This window comes from Alligator sinensis, unplaced genomic scaffold, assembly GCF_000455745.1.
Source record: "Alligator sinensis unplaced genomic scaffold, ASM45574v1 scaffold941_1, whole genome shotgun sequence".
In the NCBI taxonomy this organism is placed as follows: domain Eukaryota; kingdom Metazoa; phylum Chordata; order Crocodylia; family Alligatoridae; genus Alligator; species Alligator sinensis.
The window spans coordinates 2122886-2141145 of NW_005842163.1; the positions used below are offsets into that span (position 1 = coordinate 2122886).

Sequence of the window (18260 nt, forward strand, 5' to 3'; positions counted from 1 at the left end):
AGTATTTCTGGATTTCACTGTCACTTTCTAAAGCCAGGCAATTTACAACTACGGCTGTGGTTATCCTTTACTCTCATGATTAAGCAGTCGATGAATAATAAAGAGCCCAACAAAAAGCATAGTGCCTGAACCTTGCAAGTGGTTCCAGTTTACAGGCATTTTACCCTCCTCTAGCACCTTCAATCTGAGAACTGCAGAGCTTTTAACTCGGGCCTGATTATTACCATTAGGAGGCAGGGAAGTTTAATTAAACACAGACCCTTTTTAGATTCGGAAAACCAGGCAGGCTGTGGAAGAATATGTAGTTTGAATATACAGCTGTAAATTGGCAGGGATCCCTGAAGGACTCTACGTAGGTCAAGTATCGCCCACGCCCATGGGGGATAGCTTCCAGTATCAGGTGCTTTAGCTCCAAAAGCACATACCGGTACATGCCTCCTAACCCAAAAAGAACTCATGTGACTACAAGATATGATTGCATTTTAATAATAACTCAAAACCTTTAAGAAATCTTGGTCCCCAAATATTGACTTCACTCATTCACACCCAGCCAGGACTGACATGTGGTTCACAGACTTTAAAGGACAGATGTATTTATTTTTATTAGAGACATATTCTTACTCTCTCTGGACTCATCTGCCTTGAGATATTTATTCCATTCGTCTATTAGCTCCGAGCATACAGGATTTGTTTGTTTGTTTATTGGTATTTTCTTCATTAAGTTAACAAATAATCCTTCTTACATAAAAATAATGTCAAGGAATGTAATGCCAATTTGAGACCAGTGGAACTGAGCTGCCTGAAATGGTGTGTCAAAACTTTCTCTAGTGGGGTCTGGAGGAGGGCCTGCGGTTTGAGAGAGAGAGAGAGAAGCTGCAGCATGGAGCATTCCCTGCTGTTTGCAGGACATGGCAAGGTTGAACTGCAGTTCTTGACCTTTTGAATAACGTGCTCCGGGATCCAATTCAGAAGAGGGAAATATTAGTTGAAGTAATTTTTTAAGCCACAGACAATCTACATTGATATTTTTGCACACATTGTCATGTCTTTTTTCATGGGGTGACAGCCCCTTTTCTTTTTGAATGCTTGAAACATCCTGTCTATCCCTGAAGACAGCTACTTTCCAAAGCATCTTAGCAGAAAGGAAGAATAATTAAGGCCAAGATTTGCAAAAGAGACTAGTGATGATTAGCACCTCACTTTTGGGTTAGCCAGGTTTAACTGCACTTAAAGGGTTTGATCCGAAACCAGAGTACTCTGTCCTTGCTCTAGCCAAGCACTTAATTGCACAATTAGGCCCTTGAAGTTAAAGCTTAACCAGGTGTCATTTCCCTCTTCACAGGCTGGTTCCCAGCCATGCTAGCCCCTTTTGCATTACCATGTAGTGGTAGATGTGGAGCAATGAGCTCAGCACCCTTCAGGATCCAGATTAAGTGTAGAGTGCCTACTTAAAAAAAATAAAAATCTAGGCTGCCACTAAAAAGTGAGGCACTTAAAATGATCAGAAACTTTTGAAAGTCATTGGGTTAAGAGTTCATTGGCAAGGAAAGACCTCCGTTTTCACAATGAATATGAAATGTGCTCCCTGTGCTCTCTACTTTCAGTTCTGTTTGTATATAAAAGGTTTGGAAATATGGCCAAAGATTGAAACAGGATGGCTGGTGTTGAGGGCACCGATATAGTTTATGAGGCAAATACTTTATAATTAACATCACCTCTTATAAAACATCTTTGATAGTATTCACAGTCATTTGTAGTCACTCTGATGAGCAAATGAAGACACTTGGCACAGGCCTGTCTTTATCCCAAGTCATGAACTGAGAACACCAGGTTATCCTAATCCTTGCCCTCAGAGTACACTGAAAATAAAATGGTCTCTCTCAGAAATCTGCTTCATGTTTTGTCCCTGATATGTGGGAAATGCATTTGTTCCAAGCCTATGTTTGATATGTTGAACTTTTTAAATCTGGTAAGTGTAGCTGGGCCAGTGGCTATATTGAGGACAGGTGGCTCTACCTGGTGGGAGATTGTCATTCATAGTGCTGCTAATCTCCTCCCCAAACTACAACCTATAATCTGGGATGCTGGGGTGAAGGTGAGACAGGAAGGTTTAAACTCCGTGGTGTGGGACAGAAGTTTCATAAACTGGTTTGACCCAAATCAGTTAAGTCTGATACTACATATAACCAGGTTCATCTTAAACCAGCTTCAGCCATTTTGAAAGTGGCTTATGTGCACTGAAATTCTGTTCTGTTACAGGTTTAAACCAGTTTCTGATGACTTAAACCAGCTTACATGTAACTTCTGTGCCTAGCCCATGACTCTCTCATGCCAACACCCAACTTCAGCTGCAAATTGACTGCATGATAACAAAAAATAGAAAGACGGAGTGGGAAGTGATTTTTTAAAAATGATTTTTGAACTGCTTATTTTGGTCTAGAGTTCTGCTTTTCTTGTGCTATTCAGTAAAAATCTATCATAGGTTTTGGATATGCTTCAGAAATGTGTGTGTCACTCGTGTCCCTGAAGGGTTGAGGAGGATGTCTGCAGGTGCAGTTATAGGAGAAGTTAGATTTTAGGTACAGGGACCTTGAAGGGTCAGCCCAAGGTCTGGGATCCAAGCTGTACTGGAGGGGGCTGTGAAAGACGAATCCGCAAAGTAGGTCCAGTAAATTGAGACCCAAGAGGACAGCGTGGTGAGTGTCCAAACATTGGGAGAGTGATCAAATCTCCGATAGTGGGAAAATCTAATTATTCACTATCAGCACTCTTCTTCCAGAGACAGCTCACAACCTCTTCCACATGGAGCAACAGCAGGAGGCTAGTGCTGGTGTGGATGATTTTGTCTACTTGTTTGTACCAGCTAGTAAAAGCAGCTGAGCAAGCACAACTTTAACCATGGGAGATATGCAAAAGAGGGAGTCACATGTGGAATTCGGGAAAACAGGAGGGACTCCTGTGGGGTGAAAGAGGAATGCTTTATTTCCAAGTCCTAGAGTGAGCTAGTGCTTATTCTCTGGGGGAAGATGTGAGTGATCTGGTAGCACTTGCTTGCCTCTTTTCAGATGAGAATGTCAGCAGAGTCTTATTGGAGTGGATAATGAGGACATGGCAAGCATCCCTCATCAAGTGCTGATTTCCCGTGCGCCTAGGATGTAACGTGCTAGCCCTTCGTGAACATCTGCTATCATAAGGTACACATACTTTTGATCCCTGTATATTTAAAGGATAAAACCTGGTTAGCAGTGTAGTCCATAGCTAACTAAACTGTTAAGCATGGAAATGCCTACAAAAAGCTTTGTAATGTTTATATGAATTGCAAACCCCCTGGCTAGTAAAATCACATAGGAAAGCAGAATAACAGTATTTCCTGCTCAAGGTTCTAGTATTGCATTTGTGCCCCAATTGTGGCTTCAGTCCCTATCAGGCGAAGCACTATCAAAAGATAGCCCCAAAAGATGGCCTCTTAACCCAAAAACTTGTGACACAATTGATGGATATGGACATTCAGACAAGGGAGAATGAGGAAACGAGGGGAGACAGTGTGGGTCTGACTATGTCAGTAGCAATCAAAGCTAGTTGAGGTTATGATCTCTAATAAATCTTGTATTAAATAATCATGCCAGACATGTATAAATTAGCTTTTTTTCTGAATAGCCACTGCTTTTTACAAAAGGCTGCAAGGTGCTAATCTTTGTGTTGGCTTAGTGAGCTGGAAAAGCTTTGGGTTAAAATCTAAGGAGGTTCTTAAAACAAGAAGCTTTTTCGTCTGTTCTCTTGACTTTCTGAGCAATTTCATTTGCTTTGAACATTTTGTAAGTAAGCTATGTTCTCAACCCGAGAGTTTAGAAGTTGAGTTTTTATCTATGGAGAAAACTTTTACTGTCTAGTCAGAGGCTTCAAAACTAACACAGTTTTATAGCTGAAAGCCTGGCAGATGTTTAGCTATGGATGAAAGAAAGTTTTTAAAATGGCTATTGCTTTCACATGATGGAGTTATATGGCGGGAATAAACTTTTGAAGACTACAGCACTGTAGCAAGTTTTTAGGAGTGCCAGCAGCCCAACAAATTGTTTATGTCTCTCCTGCCTGTTCAGTTTAACTCTTTCAAATACTCCCAGTGACTGCAGTGACATACACCACGCTCAGATAGATGAGCTGATCCACTGAAAGCCTTACCCTGGAAATGAACTCTACTAATCAACTGCTCATGACTCCAACAGATGTTTCTGTTTTTCAGACAATTAGAACCTCATGTGCAACTCTTTTTTTTTTTTTTTTTTTTGCTTTTCGTACTAGCAGCAAATACCACTACACATCTGAGCTTCAGAAACTTGTCACATGATATCAGGAACAAATTGTTAAGCCAGTCAGCAATATCAAGGTTTGAAGTGGTGGTCCGCGGAAAGCACCAGGTCTTGGAAGCCAGAGGAGTAGTTTATGGAGCTACCATGCTGTGGTTTTGCTGCAGATGCCAATACTCTGCTCCAGTCTCTTGTCTGCAGTTTTGAAATATCAGATGAACTCAGACCAAAACTCCTTTTCAAAGGCTGAATCATTTTAGGATGTGGAGATAAAGTTAAGTGATACTTTTGAGGATATGAGTATTATTCTGTGAAAACCACAGACACAGGATAAGGACTGTTTATACAGTGTGCTTATACTAGTCTAGCACATATCTATTGAGAGAGGTCTGAAACGATGAATTCTCAGAGGCAGAAGCCGCTGTGGCCAAAAGAGGGAAGTTTTTATTTTCATTGGTTTGGTTTGTTAAATAAGAGTCTTTCTTTTCAATTTGTTCTTGTTGTCTAGTGGCTGATGGGACTGGGATCAACTAATATTAAGGATCTGGGCAGAAAGAATGAAATGTAACCTCCCTGAAAGGATGTGGTACAATCTCATGTCACCAGAGCCAAAACCAGCTATTGGAAATGAAGCACCTGTTGAAGTGGTACAATGAAACAATTAAAACTTTGTAGCTGCTAGAGACAAGTTTCTTTGGGAATGCACCAGCTCATTTGCAAACCATCTTTCTGCTAGCAATGAGCAATTCCCCAAGTACTTGCTTCTGCCCACAGCTGACCCACAATCAATTGATTCAGGAGCCACAGTTTATCAGAGTTGGATGGACCAGACCAGGAGGTTTATCAGCATTCACAATTTGTTAGACAGCAGTGGGGGAGGATCACAACCGAGTGTGGGATTCCATAATCGGAGCTTGCTCTTTCAGACCTCCCAAACAGTGTATTACGCCACTTCTACTGCTGGACTCGGTTGCCATGATGCATGCAAGTACAGAGAGCAGACTAAGTTGGAGGGAGTTGCACTGGGGAGCGAAAGGAAAAAAGTACAGATTGTTTTTCCTGCCAGCCTCACAATGCCAAGGTGACTGTAGTATTCTGCCCAGTGCCTGATTTCTAAAGGTGCTAGCTATTTATATGTATAAATGACATCAGGTAAGGACCTGGCCCTTTCCTAATACTGTACAGTATGTTTTTTCTGGTGGGATGCTAGCTGGTGGAAATACCGTCTTTGCGTTCCTTACTTCTGTCTCCTCTCTCCTTCAAGACAAAGTTTTGCCCATCGGTTCTATACTCATGTATTTGAGGGCAGAATTTGCCCTTCATCATTTTTAAAGTGGGAGCAAAATAATGTCTTTTGAATTAGCTTTGGATTGATTAGCTCTGGATAACAAGCCAAGGTCCTTTATCTTTTCTCTGTGGAATTTCCATCACTGGACATTTTCAAGTGCAGATTAGTGAAATATTGGTTGGGATGCTTTAGGCAGAAACTATCCTGCCTGGAGCTGAGGGTTGAATTAGATGAGGTCTTGGCTCCCTTTCTAGCCTATTTTTCTGTGACCTTATGTTGCTGATGCTATATGTGGTGTTTGGCTTGTATACTGCTGTTAAATGTTGGAAAGGCTGTTTTTATAATTCAGTATATAAACTCCTAACAATGCTCCCACTGAATAAGCAGAGCCTCTTCAAGCCCAACATGTGACTGGTAAATTGGGGATCAGAGGTGGGAGACAGCATCTCAGTAGCAAAGGTGCAGATAGGCCAAAAAAGGGCCTTGAAAATGAAGACAAGTAGCTTACATTTGATGCAGAAGAGAAGCAGGAGGCAGAGACAGGATACAAGGAAAAGGATGACATTGCCAAAATCCTGGACTAGCTAAACGATGTTAGCAGCAGGTCTTTGAATGGATATGAGCAAGACTGCATTTCTCAAAAGTGAGAGGGAGAGATGTTGCAGTAAAAAGATGGAAGAAGATGTGGAGCAGCATACAATTTATTTAAGCTGCTTGGATGTATAGTAGAAATCATCCTATTAGAAATGGTACATGGAAAGATTTTTACAAGACTTAGTTCCCCACATTTTGGGTTTGTAAAAGAGTCCAAGTCCTAGGTGATGGCCAGACAGGCAGTATAGTGGTGTTGTATATAACAATCAAGAAGAGATATGGGAATAAAGGCTTAGTGGGGAAGCTAGTGGAAACTGGAGAGAGGAACTTCAGACAGAGCATTTCGTTAACTTGCAGATGAAAGGGAGCAGAGATGGGGCAATAGCTAAAGAAGCAAATGGGGGCAAGGCTGGTTTGACTTTTAAGATGGCACATGCTTGTATGCAGAGAGAGAACTGGAGCAAGTCAAAAGAGAAAAGGAAGGGAGTGGATAAAAGAGGAAAAGCTAATTGGGGCAAGTGGAGGGGTAGGAGGAGTTGAGTACACATGAGAAGCTCCATGTCTGTGATGGCAGAAAGGAAGAGAGACTTCAGGAGAACAGAAAAGTCCTTTTGTTTTGTCAGTTTTTCTTGGAAAAACTGAGAGACTCACATTTTGGGTATATTTATGTTTTGCAAAAAATTTTTTCCACATAATATTTCTAAGATGATCTTTCCTGGGGTTGGTGAGTCTACAGGGTCTTCTTTTTCTCTTTGCCCTCAGTGTCCATTTTCTCAGGCCCTGCCAGCCCTAAGGACTAGATCCATGGCCTTCTCCACCGGTCCAGCCATGTCTATGCCTCACAGATGTTACCAGTTATCACTGAAGTGGGGCAGCTCATCCCTAATGCAAGGCTTGTCCCACTTAAGCTTCCAAACCTTTGTTGGGTGCTTCAGCCCTCTTGACTTTTCCCCTTTTCTTCCCCTTGGACCTTGTCTTTTGCTCTGGGCCCTTGTTCTTGCTCTTCTTAGGCAGCAGGTTTGGCCCTCTTGGCCTCAGCCCACCTTTCTGGACCCTCTCAAGGTCAGACTATTGGCCCCCTTGGCCTCAGCTATTTGCTTCTCATGCCAAAGCCCCTGTCATGCCTTAAGGCTCAGCAAGCCCCTCAGGCTCTTCACTATAGCTTAGACTTCAGCTTTCCTGGCTTCTGCCTGCCTGTCTCTCAGGCTCCTGTCTCTGGCAGAGCTCAAGACCTCACACATTGCTGGGACACCCCTGCAGCTTGCATTCTTGCCCCTGGCAGCCCTATGCTTTGCTACAGCTCCTGGTGTTTGGAACAGACTGCCTGCTGCCCAGGGGTCTGATCTAGTGCCTATCTGGAGTCAGTGGAAAGATGCCCGCTATTTCAGTCACTTTGGGTCAGGCTGCATTTTCATTATAGTTGTTCTTCCCTTGGCTACCCTTTCAGTCTGCTTCTGTCTACAATAGTATTGTCAAATGAGTTGGCAGGCTGGATCTGGACCACAGGGCCTCTCAGGAGGTAGATAACCCACCTCCAGATCCGCTCCACAGGACTTGTTGCAGTGACTCTCTACATCAGCATCCAAGGAGCTAAAGCACTGCTGCCTGCCACACAAGCCCCAGATCTGTAGTTGCCTGAGCTGCAGTGTCAGCCCTGCCAGCTCCAGGGGGGTGGGGATGGGCTCCACATGCTTTAGTTCCCAGCAGCACCAAAAATGCTATATTTTTACCCTCTGGGTGTTGGTCTCACTAATGCTATGGCTCTAGCACCGGCAGCTCCAGGTCTTGAGTGGTGGCAGCATTAGCTGCCTGGCTGCTGGTAGTCATGGATCATCTGGCATGCAGGGCTTTTCACCATCTCTTGATGGCTGGATCCAGCCTGCAGGCAGTATGTTTGATACCCCCATTCTAAAGCATTTTAGACTTGAAAGGGTGTGAGAAGCACAAATACGTGTTCCCTCCCCCATTTGCTAAGGCACCAAGCTAAGAGGGATCTGTTAAGACTCTCCTTCAAGGACAATAAGATGTTCAGGTCTGAGCGCCTGTTTTGGCTTCTGCTCTCCCAAAACCGGTCCTCTTCTATCTGGAGTAGCCAAAGGCAGGCGTTCACAGTAACTGGAGAAGATGGTGAGTCTGCCCGTCAGGTTCAGAGCAGCTGATCCAGAGCACATGAAGAGACTCCGGAGAGGCCAGTGTCTGAATGGTTGTCCTTGCAGCCATGAATTTATACTGAGAAGGCCAGATGAATCCTGGAGCTAATGCAAGCATTTTCCCTCTCCATGCAGAGGCCCCTTTCCACCCTAAGCTAGGGACCTGTCTTAGGCTCTGACTGTCCTGCCCTGTCTTGGGCTCTGCCCTGCCATGAAATAGCCCCTGCATCTGGGTTTGTCACAAGGATGATGCAGAAATTACACGCTCCAGGGAGATGCTGACCTGGCTACAAGCTTGTTTCGTGGCTCGCTAGTACTGTCATGAAGAGGCCGTGGGATGGGGATGCATCAGTCCCACCAGCAGGGCTGCAGGGAGAAGATTTTGCAGCTGCTAGCTGCTGTGTGAGCAGCCCGACCAATTCGGTCTCTGGGGGTTTTCAGTCTATCACCCCTCTGGGTAACACAATGTTCATTCTGTCCCTCCCATACGCACAGTGCACCCAATGAATAGTCATCTGCCTGCTGTCTGCCCACAGAACACATCAGGAAGGAAGCTGCCACTCTCTGAAAGGGGATATAAAAAATACCAGTCAGGCAAGCCTCGCATATTGTACCAATTCCACTAGGACTGAAGGAATCCTTTGCCCCTGTGATTCATGCTGAGCTGTCCAGTCCATCCGGCAGCAGCCCCGTCAGGCAGCCACCCACAGTTAATCGGGTGCTGGCTGCTGGCTGTGCCTGGCACAAGAGGCTATAGATTTTCAAGTTCTTTTTATTAGTCAGGGCACTGGCACTTCCTTTGGCATCTGTCTGTCGGCAGGAAGGGGGGTGTGCGTGCATGTGTGTGCGTGCGTGCGTGTGCGCATGCTTTTTTTCTTTTACACATTTGGAACCTAAAAGTTTGATTCAGACTTTCTCCCTCTTCTCCGTTTCCTGTAGGTTTGAGGCTCTGGTTTTTGATGATTAGCCAATACCAGCTGTTCTGGGGATGAAGATGTCTCAAATCAATTCTATCCTGTCTGGCTTTCCAGGAAGAGGGTTTTTTTTTTTTTTCCTTTCCCCTGTCATCTGTGATTGAAATTTATCAGAGCCATTGCAAGCAGGAAATTTGTTCCTTTACTAAGTGTGCTCTACTGTTCCTTGTTTTTATTGTTTTAACAATTTCCAGAAAAAAAGGCACAAAACAAACCTACTTCCTTTTTAGAAAGTGCGGTTTTTAACCTCTGAGATGCTGATTTCACTAGCAGAATTTTTTTTTTATCTAGGGTTATTTGAAAAGTATTTTCAGGATCACCAGATTAAAACCTCAGCCAAAATTCAATCTCTCTAAAGAATGAGACTACAGGCAACAATTTCAACCCTCAGTGCTTAAAGATAAATGCCTGAATTCTATACGTAGGTATCAATACTGTAATGAGCTCCCCCAGAGAGAGAACATCTAGGCAAAGCCCCTATATAAAGGGGCAAACACAGAGATCTTCCTGAGAAAATGTGGTTTGTAAACACTAAAATAGAGATGACCTAGCTTTGCAAGGCAAAGGGAAAAACTGACTTAAAATTTGATGTAAAGTTTGGGTGCGTTAATATTTTTTTACATCCCCCCCCCAACACACACACACACGTCAGAACTGATAGAAGACAAGGTTTTTTGGGTAAATATGATACCTTTTTATTAGACCAACTCAAATAGTTGGAAAAAATCTTTGCAAGCTTTTGACCATAAATACCCTTCGTCAGGCTGAGGAAGCATCTGCAGTTGGTGTGTGCTCTTCCTGGAGGGAATGAATAGTAAAGAAGCCAGAAGCTGGGCTGCATGCAAGAAAGGCAATCAGTGAAGATGTAAATTGAGGAGTTGGTGGGTGAGAGACAGATTGTGGGGGAAGGGGGCTGGAGAGAGGAATGAATGTAGCTGGTAAATAGTGGAGAGGATAATAGTGTTAAATAGTATTAGTGGTAAATAGTGGAGAACTGATGGAAGATATTCTGGGATGTGCGAAAGAAAGATTCTCCCTTAATTATCAGACATTTTTGGTATGCTTCAACAATCAAAATACATCTTGCTTTTTTCCCTGAACACAATTCTGGCAAACATATATATACCCTACTGCAGGCCACAGGAAAACAATGGGTCTCTTCATAGCTGGGACTGAAGCTCAGGCAGTTAAACTAGGACCCATGTCCATTGATCTCAGTGGAAAACCCTAATATAAGAGAGAGCTCTCAGACCACATCCTGTCATCATTTTGCACTGAAAACCACTACTGAGGTCAGAAGTTTTGTGCGAATATTTATGGCAGGATACAGTCCGCTTAATGGCCCTGTGAAGGTTGTCAAGCCCTAAACTAACCTTTCCTTCTCCATCCTGATCCTGCCAGTTCTCTAAAACTAGGTTTGCACAAGATATACAATCTCCACTGGTTGATCAGGCACAAACAACACGGGCATTAAGTTTATATACAACAGTGAGCACAAATAGGAGGCAAACCTGTTATATGACACAATGTCCCTTCTGAGTGTTTTTTGTTCTTATAAGCATGGGCTGGGTCCCTTTAACTTCTCAGAAGTGGGCAGCAAGGAAAGGATGGCTGCCTCCAATTTACCTTTGACTTAAGCAGCTGGAAGGGTTGCTAATTATTATTTCAAGGGAACACATGGATGACTTTGTTAGCAAATGTCTTTCACCTGTGACCAGCCGAGGTTCTTTCCTGGTTCACAAGTCAAATTTTAGCACTCCTGAGCTGGAGAGGGGCTGAAAGGTCTAAGTTTGATGTCTGTAAGAGCACAGTTTCTTGGACCACCTGGTTCCAATAATAGCAAGGACAGCTCTGTCCTTTAGCTTTGTGAGAGAGAAATTGAGCTCCCTTTAGCTTATACAAGTCTTTCTGCTAGGACCTTAAGGACCGAGGTCCTGTATGTTATGAATTAAAGTTAAAGGATAGTTCACTGGCTAGAGTTTTTGAGTCAAAGGAAAAGGGTTCTGCTCATAGCTTTGTCACTGCCTGACTGCTTGATTTAGGTAAGTCACTTAACCTATGTCTTTTTCAATTTCCTCATTTGCATGAACGGGATAATGATTCTCAGCTGCCTTTATATAATACTTGGAGTCTAGTTATTCATAGATCTCCATCTACATGCTTGGCTCTGACCATGTTCTTGGTAGAAGTGAGGGTTTGTCCTGGAGCCTTAGCCAAAACGTTTCCTATCCCCAGCACAGCTGCCACCCTCTGCACTAGAGAGAGGATTAAATTAGTGCATGGTGAAGTAATCATTCCACCCTTATACTTATTGCTTACATATAGTGTACAAAATTGCATCTTAGCAATAGTAAATTTAGCTGAGGATTGTGAGATCCTGCTTTTGGGGCTAGATCCGATGAAGGACTTAGGTTCCTGAATCCAAAATGATGGCCCATAAACCTCTGATCAGCTGTCTATTCCTGGCTGCATCTCCCTGTTTGACTTAAAGTGTCTCAAGAACCTAAAATTCTGCTTCTGTGCAGGTCCAGAACCACTACAGTTTGAACAACTTGGTGACTGTCCCCCACCTCACCCCGATCCAGGCTAGAAAGGATGTAGTCCCTTGTCTTCATCCCCAGAGGGGCCTGACCTAGTAAGGAGGCTCAAAGCATGGATACCAACCAACACCATCAGAGCTATACACTTACCTTTTGATACAATAGCCTTATGGCTAGATGACATGACTATGGTGATGGAGGCCTGGGTTCAATTCCTTCCCAGCTTCTTTGCACTGCTCAGAAGAGTGCCCTATCCACCTCCCACCCCCTGCTAGCGCTGGTGTGTGGAGGTGGAGCTCTCTCCTGCCTCCTGGGCAATGGTACAGGAAGAAGATCAAGATTTTTTCATGTTACAGTGAAAGAAGGTAAAAGGTTTGGGTGGCCTGGTGGTTAGGCAGCTCACCTGGAGGCAGTCCTGGCATGCAGCTCCTGCTCTCTGGCTTGCTTCTGCATTTTACCCAAACCTGTTCAATGTAAAATAATGAAATGGTCCTGGAAACAGGGAGGAAAAGAAAAGTTTTAGTATTTTTAACTACAACACTAATCTGTGAAATGAGCACACTGGTAATAAATGACATTTTCTATATCCTAGTTGTGATAAGTCTAATTCAAGAGATTGGCGTGATAGCACTGAAACCTAAAGATGGCAAAGTAGATATCAACATTGGCTATTTTTCTGTTGATCAAAGCATGAGCGAGAGGTAGATAATACTGTATAACCCATTCCAGTCTGTAATAACAAACCTAGAAACCTGTCCAAGCAGATACTGGGCCATAACAAAATGACTCTCATCCCCATTGTTGCAGTCTTTGTCTTCAAGACCCCTAAAGTGTGACTTCATTCATCTTCCTGCACCTTGCATCCTAGGTATGAGGTGCTCAGGTGGGCCATGAGTGGAATAACTAATGGCCAGAATAGCCAAGTGTGGACTTTTTCAAGAAAGCGTGTTTTGCTGTTGTTGGAAAATGGGGATGTGTCAAAGCAAAAGCTCTTCACGCAATTGTATCCATGTTCTAATGCAGGGGCAGGCAGTTATTTCAGGTGAAGGGCCGCTTACTGAGTTTGGGCAAACTGTTGTGGGCTGCATTTCCCTTTCCAGTGCAGGGAAGCAGGAACAGCCCCATGGTCCCAGGCCAGAAGCCTCTGCTAGGCAGGGTGTTTCTGTTTGGGGGGCCAGGGCTGGGTAGACCTTGCTGCTGGGTCCTGCCACTATTTTCCTCTGGGTCCTACTGCCCCTGGCTCCTGTCATCTTTGACAGGCAGCTAGGAGCCAATAAATATTAATTTTATAATTTTTTTAGGGGCCCCGTGAGCTGGATAGAATGGCCTGGTAGGCCGGATCTGGCCCCCGGGCCATATTTTGCTCACCCCTGTTCTAATGGGATGCTCTTTAGGGAGATTTTATGGATCCAAGGTGGCATCCTTAGGCAAGAGATTGGCAGAGAGAGAAGGTCTGCCAGGACAGCTGATAACCTACCCTTGCAGGAAACGCAGCTCCTGTTCTGAGGACAGGGTGTCTATCTGTCCATCCCTTTCTGACTCTTTGTCAAAAAATAAAAAAATAAAAAAAAATTGAATGTCCCTGTTTCAGCCCGACATGGAACTAAACCAAATGCCAAACTCCTGAAATTTCTTTTCAAAATGGAATTCTTGTTTTCTGGCCAGCTCTAGTGCAGAACAGATGTGTGTTTGTGGAAGGTGTTGGAAATAGAGGCTTCCTCTTAAACAGGAAGAGTGCGAACCTGCTACCCTGCTCCAGCCAAAGGAGGAGACCTCTTGATTCCTTTTACAGCTCGCTCTGATCATGATGCAGTTTGTGTTGAGTATCTGAAGGCAGCTGTAGCACAAACAGCAAGTGCGTAGGTCGAGAGGAAAGATAATATTATGTTCAGTGCACTGCACTGGATTCACAGATCTGGGATCAATGTCTGGCTCTGCCACTTATTTCTGTCCCTACATTTTTCTGTGCCACAGCTCTTTGCCCTCAGGAGGTCATCTACATGATAGAATTGCACTACGGGTGAGAAGTTAAATTACCGTAGACACCTTTATGTTTAAATTAAACTCCTTTCAGTTTAGCTGAAGTTGGAATCTGTTTAGACTGCACCAAATGAGCCACTCGAAAAGAAAAGCCTGTCTACACAGGGAGTTGCACGAGTTGATTAAAATCTATTTTGGTCAATCTAGTCCAGTATTATGAAGAAAGATGCCAGAGTAGGAACCTTCCTCTCAGCCTTATCTGGCTAACTAGGCATGATCTGTACAGTGCCCCATGCAGTGATTTCAGTTTGGTCTCTAGACACTGCAGTAATACTACTTGTTAACCTCAGCAGGGAGGCACCTCCTGCTCTAGAGCTCCCAGTAGCTGCCAGTTTGGCACTGTTGTCTAAAGAGACTGTATGAGCACATGTAGTTTCTGGGGCAGGGATGTTGGGGAGGGGGGCAAGGGAGGGGAATGAAACACTTCAGTGTGAACGCAAATGGCACTTTCCAACTTCCATTGGCTTGGGTTGCCGTAGAGAATACGAGCAAAACATGGTGAGAAACACCTGGAGATTGGCCTCTTCAGCAGCAGAAACTAAAACAAACAGCAGCTTGAATTATTTATGAGCTTCATTGCAATCCTGGAACTGTGTCCCCTTTGAATGAAAATGTGCGAGTTCAGCCTGCACAATGAAGCCACAGCACTGAAATGAAAAGGAATCTTTTAACTGCTTCCTTCTATTGTCTTATCTTGCTGTCTGCCTTGCCACTAATGTTCTCTTTGGTAGGAATTCGATTAGCACCGTGTTTTTGTTCCCAGGAACAATTCAAACAAAAATACTGCTTAGAGAGTCAGTTTGGAAAGTACATATGGAAATCTTTAGGACTGAAAAATAGCACGAAAGGGTATTAGGGATGGTTGTGACTAGCAAAACAAATGTTTAGTTTAAGATAGAGAAGAGAGTTATATTAGACATGCTGCAATTCCATCTGGCTAGAAATTGAGAGACTTAATGCCTGATCTTGTCAGGCCTGGAATGGAGGAAATAAAGAAAACTTTTGAGTATCTCGCAGTCCTGCCCCATCTTCAGGACATTCTCCCTACTACAGACACCAAGGGACCTTTAATGCAAGTCAAACACTCCAAATGAGGAAAGAAAAATCTGTCTGAACAGGAAGCTTCACATACTGCGAGTGTAATTGAGTTTGGATAATTAAGGGGGTTTAGAGTTGTAATTCAGAGGAGAATGGGAGGGGGAGGACAATTTAATTGAGATTGCTTGTCCATCTGCGAATTCTCTGCATGGTCTTGTGTAGCACATCCTGGTTGTTATTCATCTTGACCTAACGGGTTTGATGTAGTTTGTATTGACCTTATTAGTAGTGCTGCAGACTTTCATCTACATTATAGAGCTATTTCTTTGGTATGAGAGAGGTTGATAGTCTCTGATTTTTACCGGCTGGATACAATGGCATTCTGTAACACAGACCAGCAGAGACTCCCTATGCCTGAAGAAGGGTGACTGTGCCTGAGAGCTTGCTAAGAACTTTTTTCCAACTACTCAGTTGGTCTAATAAAAGATATCACATCCACTCAAAGCACCTTCCCTGCAGTTTGTAACCTACCCACTTGGGGACCTGGCTTATGGCACTTCCAGGATTAGGAAGGGAGGAACAATTCCTCACTTGGTGTTCCTCCCTTCACTGGAGTCTAGAATTCACCACTGTTTTTCATAGAGCCAAATCCTGACCTTTGTTATACCAATTTTAACCAAGATGAGAATCATGCTTCCTTGAATCAAATGAATGTAAAAGTCTCTACTAGGAGAAGCCCCTGATGGTGGTAGCAGGCATTACAAACCGGGCAGTTGAGGGGAGATAGCAACTCAGTTCCATAACCTTGGTGGCATGTTGCCTAACTAACTTTGCATGATGTATAAACAGTCAGGAAGAGCAGTTTAGGAAGGCATGTCGTCCTGTGCCACAGAAACAAAAGTAATGCCCAAACAAGCTATGCCTCAAGAGACTGTGCTGGTGTATGAAGAATGCTTAAAGTTATTGTTGGCAACTATGCCCGCTTAAACTGTTATCTTTGCAAATCTCGAAAATGAAGAAGAACCAGTCCTGACCATTAGCTGATGGGGTGGTGCCAAACAATCTAGGGTGCTGCAGGAAGTTGTGCTGGTGATTCAGTAGGTGGCATGCTTTCTTCCGCGTCCATACTGAACAAATGCAGACACGCAATGCTAGTGCTGCTCTATTGTCAATATTTCTATGGCCTGTAGGCATATCTGAGTTAACTTTAATTTAATTTGAGGCTTTCTTCAAACAGCTAGTGGAAGTTTCCTGATCACAGGCCTGGTTCTCAAGGAGGACTTAAATCACCCTGACATGTGCTGCAAGGGCATTGCAGCAGTGCATGGGGCCAGGCGTGGTGCACCCAAGGGTGCTGAGGGAGTTGACTGATGTGATTGTAGAGCCACTGGCCATTATCTTTGAAAACTCATGCCAGTTGGGAGAGACCCTGAACAATTGGGAAAAGGCAAATATAGTGCCTATCTTTAAGAAAGGGAAGAAGGAGGATTTGAGGAACTACGGACTGGACAGCCTCATCTGAGTCCCTGGAAAAATCATGGAGCAGGTCTCCAAGGAATCCATGTCTAAGCACTAGGTGGAGAAAGAGGTGATTAGGAAAAGTAATCATGGATTCACCAAGGGCAAGTCATGCCTAAACAACCAGATTGCCTTCCATGATGAAATGACTGGCTCTGGATGTGGGGAGAGAAGTGGACATGCTATACCTTGACTTTTTAGCAAGGCTTTTGATATGATCGCCCACAACATTCTTACAAGCAAGCTAAGGAAGTCCAGGCTGGATGAATGGACTGTAAAGTGGACAGAAAACTGGCTGGGCTCATTGATTACTACCATCTCTTTGGCAGCTGGTATCAAGTGGAGTGTCCCGGGGTCAGTCCTCTGGCCAGTTTTGTTCAATGTCTTCATCAATGTCCTGGAAGATGGGATGGAGTGCACCTTCAGCAAGTTCCCAGATGACATCAAACTGTGGGGAGTAGTAGATACGCTGAAGAGTAGGGCTAGGATTCAGAGCAACCTAGACAAATTGGAGGATTGGGCCAAAAAGCAATCTCATGAGGTTCAGTAACGACAAGGGCAAAGTCCTTCGCTTAGGATGGAGCAATCCGATGCACCAGTACAGGCTGGGGGGTGACTGGCTAATCAGCAGCTCTGCAGAAATGGACCCAGGGGTGACTGTGGACAATAAATTGAATATGAGCCAACAGTGTGCCTTTGTTGCCAAGAAGGCTAACAGCAACCTGGGCTGCATTGGTAGGAGCGTTGCCAGCAGATCAAGGGGAAGTGATTATTCCCCTCTATCCAGCACTGGTGAGGCCACATCTGGAGTACAAATGTGGATATGGACAAATTGGAGACAATCCAGCGGAGGGCATTGAAAATGGTTAGTGGCAGAGCACGTGACTTATGAGAGAGAGGCTGATGGAACTGGGCTTATTTAGTCTAGAGAGAAGAAGACTGAGGAGGGATTTAATAGCAGTCTTTAACAACCTCAAGGGAGGTTCAAAAGAGGATGGAGCTGGACTGTTCTCAGTGGTGGCAGATGACAGAGCAAGGAGCAGTGGGCTCAAGTTGCAGCAGAGGAAGTTTAGGTTGGATATTAGGAAGACCTTTCTTACTAGGAGGGTGGTGGGTTTATCCACAGAGGCTTTAGACTCTCCATCCTTGGAGGTTTTTACGACCCAGCTAAACAAAGCCCTGACTGGGATGATCTAGCTGGGGAAGGTTCAGTTTTGACCAGGGGGTTGGACTAGATGTGACCTCCTGAGGTCCCTTCCAATCCTCACTTTCTATGATGCCAAAAGCAGTAATGCTGCAATAGTATAGGCAGCCCTGGGGACTTAGGCACATTTGATGGCAGATAGAAAATGACTTTCTTCGGAGCTCTTTTTGCTCAAAATCTCATATGGTGCCGTCACCTTGTGGTAAAGGTAGGGAAGATACCATGCACTTAAACACCAGTCCTGCTCTGAGTTCTTGAATAATTGATACTCATTTATACACTTAACAGGTTATAAGATACATAAATGACTATAAACATAAACCTTTTCCATGTTTCTTTGTCTTTAAAGAAGAGCAGTTAGAGGGATAAGATGATACTAATCTCTCGCTCTTTTTAAAATCCATATTATTAGTTGCCTAAGTGAACTGGTATTGCCTCCAAGATCTGCTACCATTTATATATATACATATTTACACTTGTAACCAAGGTTTGACAAGTAAATATCGTAGCATATTAGTAGCCAGTTAATACCTTCATTTCAGTTGCAATGTGAGCAAGATGCTAACCAACCACTTAGGGTCTGATTCTGATCTTACTTACTTTGGTTGCC

At 43.9% G+C, this 18260-nt stretch overlaps 1 long non-coding RNA gene across 1 annotated transcript; it reads left to right on the forward strand.

Moving 5' to 3' along the window:
- Positions 1–1878: 1878 nt before the first annotated feature.
- Positions 1879–12826, forward strand: LOC102373896. The gene is made up of 3 exons (XR_001358196.2): positions 1879–1969; positions 3066–3194; positions 11836–12826. It is a non-coding gene; the product is annotated as an uncharacterized LOC102373896 (long non-coding RNA).
- Positions 12827–18260: the final 5434 nt, after the last annotated feature.